This window comes from Oryx dammah, unplaced genomic scaffold (assembly GCF_014754425.2).
Source record: "Oryx dammah isolate SB20612 unplaced genomic scaffold, SCBI_Odam_1.1 HiC_scaffold_9, whole genome shotgun sequence".
In the NCBI taxonomy this organism is placed as follows: domain Eukaryota; kingdom Metazoa; phylum Chordata; class Mammalia; order Artiodactyla; family Bovidae; genus Oryx; species Oryx dammah.
In genome coordinates, this window is record NW_024070193.1 from 13,000,036 (window position 1) to 13,006,035 (window position 6,000).

General features: G+C 42.1%; 1 protein-coding gene across 13 annotated transcripts in view; it reads left to right on the forward strand.

The window, feature by feature from the left end:
• CACNA1D (calcium voltage-gated channel subunit alpha1 D) overlaps positions 1-6,000 on the forward strand; it is a 347,512-nt gene that overhangs the window by 62,390 nt on the left and 279,122 nt on the right. The window lies entirely within an intron of this gene.

Consider the following 6,000-nt stretch of genomic DNA (forward strand, 5'->3'; position numbering starts at 1 on the left):
TATAATATTAGTTTCAGGTATTTCACAATTTTTATACATTCTGCTCCATTTAAAGTTATTACAGGACTTTCCTGGTGGTCCAGGGGCTAAGACTCTGCTTCCAACGCAGGGGGCACGGGTTTGATCCCTGGTCAGGAAACTAAATCCCACAGGCTACATCTGAGGATTTGCATGCCACCGCTAAATGATCCCACATGGCACGACCTGGTGCAGCCAAATAAATAAATAAAGTTATTACAAAATATTGGTTGTGCTCCCTGTGCTATACAGTATATCCTGAAAGCTCATCTGTCATACACATAGTAGTTTATGTCTTTTAATCCCCTACCCCTATCTTGTCCCTTTCTTCTTCAGTCTCTCCACTGGCAACCAGTAGTTTGGTCTCTATACCTGTGACTTTGTTTTGGCCCTTCACTTTCAGTCTGTATGTGTCCCTTGTTTTGAGGTGGGGTCTCTTGTAGACAGCATATATAGGAGTCTTCTTTTTGAATTCATTCAGTCCTGAGTGTTCATTGGAAGGACTGATGTTGAGGCTAAAACTCCAATACTTTGGCCAGCTGGTGCGAAGAGCTGACTCATTTGAAAAAACTCTGATGCTGGGAAAAATAGAGGGCAGGAGGAGAAGGGGATGACAGAGGATGAGATGATTGGATGGCATCACCGACTCAATGGACATGAGTTTGGGTAAACTCTGGGAGTTGGTGATGGACAGGGAGGCCTGGCGTGCTGCGGTCTGAACTGACTCTTTTTTATGTGATTATAAATGGGATTATGTTATTAATTTCTCTTTTTGATGATTTGTTGTTAGTGTATAGAAATGTAACAGGTTTCTATATATTAATTTTGTTTCCTTCACCTTAACCAAATTCATTGAACTTTAGTGGTTTTTGGTGGTGTCTTTAGGGTTTTTTAATGTATAGTTTTATAAGTGTGTACATTTAGAATGTATCTTGTCATCTTCAAACAGTGGCAACTTTACTTCTTCCTTTCAAGTTCCTTTTTTTTCTTGTCTGATTGTGGCTTGGACTTCTAATACTATGTTGAATAAAAGCAGTGAAACTGGGCACCTTTATCTTATTCTTGATGTTAGAGGAAATACTTTTAGTTTTTCACAGTTGAGTTTGATGTTAGCTTTGGACAGACCATTTATGACCTTTATTATGTTGAGGTATGTTCCCTGTATACCCACTTCATGGAGGGTATGTTTTTTATGATAGATGGATATTGAGTTTTGTCAGAAGGTTCTGCATCTATTGAGATGATCATATGGTTTTTATTCTCCAATTTGTTAATATGATGTATTGCATTGATTTTATGAACTGAACTACCCTTACATCTCTGGAATAAATCCCACTCAGTTATGGTGTATGATCCTTTTAATTGGATCTGTTCAGTTTTGCTTGCTGACATTTGAGGTATTTTGTAAGTTCATCAGTGATACTGGCCTGTAATTTTATTTTTTCATGATATATTTGACTGGTTTTGGTAGGAGGATGATGCTGGTCTCATAGAATGAGTTTGGAAGTCTTCCTTCCTCTGCGGTTTTTTGAAATAGTTTGAGAGAAATGGATGTTAACTTTCCTTAAGTGTTTGGTAGAATTCAACTGTGAAGCAGTCTGCTCCTGGTCTGTTTTTTTTTTTTTGGAGTTTGTAAAATTACTGATTTAATTTCATTACTGTTCACATTTTCTGTTTCTTCCTTGTTCAGTCTTGGGAGATTATACATTTCTATGAATTTTTTCATTTCTTTTAGATGGTCTATTTTATCTGCATATATTAGTGGTTATTCATACTAGTGATTTATGATTCTTTGTATTTATGTGGTCTTGATTGTACTTTCTCCCTTTTTGTTTCTGAAATTATTGATTTGGACCCCCACTCCTCTTTTTCTTGATGAGCTGGCTAAAGGTTTATCAGTTTTGTTTATCTTTTCAAAGAACCAGGTTTTGTTATTTTTTTAGTTCCTTTAGGTGTAAGGTTAGGTTGTTTATTTCAGATTTTTTTCCTGTTTCCTGAGGTAGACTTGTATCATCATAACCTTCCCTATTAGAACTGCTTTTGCTGTGTCCTGTAGATTTTTGGATCATTTTGCTTTTGTTTTCACATCTCTTCAGGTATTTGTTTATTAATTTTTTTTTTAACTGCTTCCTCGATTTCTTCAACACTACATTGGTGGTTCAGTAGTGTATTGTTTTGCCTCCATGTGTCTGTGTGTGTTGCAGTTTCTTTTCTCCTGTAGTTGATTTCTGATTTCTAGTCTGATAGTATTGTGGTGGGACAGGATCAGTTCAGTTCAGTTCAGTTCCTCAGTCATGTCCGACTCTTTGCGACCCCATGAATCGCAGCATGCCAGGCCTCCCTGTCCATCACCATCTCCCGGAGTTCACTCAGACTCACGTCCATCGAGTCCGTGATGCCATCCAGCCATCTCATCCTTGGTCGTCCCCTTCTCCTCCTACCCCCAATCCCTCCCAGCATCAGAGTCTTTTCCAATGAGTCAACCCTTTGCATGAGGTGGCCAAAGTACTGGAGCTTCAGCTTTAGCATCATTCCTTCCAAAGAAATCCCAGGGCTGATCTCCTTCAGAATGGACTGGTTGGATCTCCTTGCAGTCCAAGGGACTCTCAAGAGTCTTCTCCAACACCACGGTTCAAAAGCATCAATTCTTTGGCGCTCAGCTTTCTTCACAGTCCAACTCTCACATCCATACATGACCACAGGAAAAAACATAGCCTTGACTAGACGGACCTTAGTCGGCAAAGTAATGTCTCTGCTTTTGAATATACTATCTAGGTTGGTCATAACTTTCCTTCCAAGGAGTAAGCGTCTTTTAATTTCATGGCTGCAGTCACCATCTGCAGTGATTTTGGAGCCCAAAAAAACAAAGTCTGACACTGTTTCCACTGTTTCCCCGTCTATTTCCCATGAAGTGATGGGACCAGATGACATGATCTTAGTTTTCTGAATGTTGAGCTTTAAGCCAACTTTTTCACTCTCCTCTTTCACTTTCATCAAGAGGCTTTTTAGCTCCTCTTCACTTTCTGCCATAAGGGTGGTATCATCTGCATATCTGAGGTTATTGATATTTCTCCCAGCAATCTTGATTCCAGCTTGTGTTTCTTCCAGTCCAGCGTTTCTCATGATGTACTCTGCATATAAGTTAAATAAGCAGGGTGACAATATACAGCCTTGACATACTCCTTTTCCTATTTGGAACCAGTCTGTTGTTCCATGTCCAGTTCTAACTGTTGCTTCTTTACCTGCATACAGATTTCTCAAGAGGCAGGTCAGGTGGTCTGGTATTCCCATCTCTTTCAGAATTTTCCACAGTTTATTGTGATCCACAGAGTCAAAGGCTTTGGCATAGTCAATAACGCAGAAATAGATGTTTTTCTGGAACTCTCTTGCTTTTTCCATGATCCAGCGGATGTTGGCAATTTGATCTCTGGTTCCTCTGCCTTTTCTAAAACTAGCTTGAACATCTGGGAGTTCATGGTTCACGTATTGCTGAAGCCTGGCTAGGAGAATTTTCAGCATTACTTTGCTGGTGTTTGAGATGAGTGCAATTGTGCGGTAGTTTGAGCATTCTTTGGCATTGCCTTTCTTTGGGATTGGAATGAAAACTAACCTTTTCCAGTCCTGTGGCCACTACTGAGTTTTCCAAATTTGCTGGCATATTGAGTGCAGCACTTTCACAGCATCATCTTTCAGGATTTGAAACAGCTCACCTGGAATTCCATCACCTCCACTAGCTTTGTTCATAATGATGCTTTCTAAGGCCCACTTGACTTCACATTCCAAGATGTCTGGCTCTAGATTAGTGACCACATCATCATGATTATCTTGGTCATGAAGATCTTTTTTGTACAGTTCTTCTGTGTATTCTTGTCATCTCTTCTTAATATCTTCTGCTTCTGTTAGGTCCAGACCATTTCTGTCCTTTATCAAGCCCATCTTTGCATGAAATGTTCCCTTGGTATCTCTAATTTTCTTGAAGAGATCTCTACTCTTTCCCATTCTATTGTTTTCCTCTATTTCTTTGCATTGATTGCTGAAGAAGGCTTTCTTATCTCTTCTTGCTATTCTTTGGAACTCTGCATTCAGATGCTTATATCTTTCCTCTTCTCCTTTGCTTTTCGCCTCTCTTCTTTTCACAGTTATTTGTAAGGCCTCCCCAGACAGCCATTCTGCTTTTTTGCATTTCTTTTCCATGGGGATGGTCTTGATCCCTGTCTCCTGTACAGTGTCACGAACCTCATTCCATAGTTCATCAGGCACTCTATCTATCAGATCTAGACCCTTAAATCTATTTCTCACTTCCACTGTATAATCATAAGGGATTTGATTTAGGTCATACCTGAATGGTCTAGCGGTTTTCCCTACTTTCTTCAATTTGAGTCTCAATTTAGTAATAAGGAGTTCATGATCTGAGCCACAGTCAGCTCCTGGTCTTGTTTTTGTTGACTGTTTAGAGCTTCTCCGTCTTTGGCTGCAAACAATATAATCAATCTGATTTCGGTGTTGACCATCTGGTGATGTCCATGTGTAGAGTCTTCTCTTGCGTTGTTGGAAGAGGGTGTTTGCTATGACCAGTGCATTTTCTTGGCAAAGCTCTTTTAGTCTTTGCTCTGCTTCATTCCGCATTCCAAGACCAAATTTGCCTGTTACTCCAGGTGTTTCTTGACTTCCTACTTTTGCATTCCAGTCCCCTATAATGAAAAGGACATCTTTTTTGGGTGTTAGTTCTAAAAGATCTTGTAGGTCTTCATAAAACCGTTCAACTTCAGTTTCTTCAGCATTACTGGTTGGGGCATAGAGTTGGATAACTCTGATATTGAATGGTTTGCCTTGGAGACGAACAGAGATCATTCTGTCGTTTTTGAGATTGCATCCAAGTACTGCATTTTGGACTGTCTTGTTGACCATGATGGCTACTCCATTTCTTCTGAGGGATTCTTGCCCGCAGTAGTAGATATAATGGTCATCTGAGTTAAATTCACCGATTACAGTCCATTTTAGTTCGCTGATTCCTAGAATGTCGATGTTCACCCTTGCCATCTCTTGTTTGACCCACTTCCAATTTGCCTTGATTCATGGACCTGACATTCCAGGTTCCTATGCAATATTGCTCTTTACAGCATCGGACCTTGCTTCTATCACCAGTCACATCCACAGCTGGGTATTGTTTTTGCTTTGGCTCCATCCCTTCATTCTTTCTGGAGTTATTTCTCCACTGATCTCCAGTAGCATATTGGACACCTAATGACCTGGGGAGTTCCTCTTTTGGTATCCTATCATTTTGCCTTTTCATACTGTTCATGGGGTTCTCAAGGCAAGAATATTGAAGTGACTTGCCATTCCCTTCTCCAGTGGACCACATTCTGTCATACCTCTCCACCATGACCGGCCCATCTTGGGTTGCCCTGCGGGCATTGCTTGGTTTCCTTGAGTTAGACAAGGCTGTGGTCCTAGTGTGATCAGATTGACCAGTTTTCTGTGAGTAGACTTTCAGTGTGTCTGCCCTCTGATACCCTCTTGCAACACCTACCATCTTACTTGGGTTTCTCTTACCTTGGGTGTGGGGTATCTCTTCACGGCTGCTCCATCAAAGCACAACCACTGCCCCTTACCTTGGATGAGGGGTATCTCCTTATCACCACCGTTCCTGACCTTCAACGTGGAATAGCTCCTCTAGGCCCTCCTGTGCCTGTGCAGCCACCACTCCTTGGGTTGCTGCTCCCAGCCGCCGGCCCTGGCCTTGGGCGTGTGTGGCTCCTCCCAGCTGCCACCCCTGGCCTCGGGCTCTGGGTGGCTCCTCAAGGTCACCGCCCCTGGCCTCGGGCACGAGGTGACTTCTCCCGGCTGCCCCCACCTAGGATGCTGGGTGTCTCTTCCCAGCTGCCACTGGCCTCGGACGCAGGTTAGCTCCTCCCAGCTGCCACCCCTGACCTCGGACTCACGGTGTCTCCTCCCCACCGCCACTGACGTCGGACGTGGGGT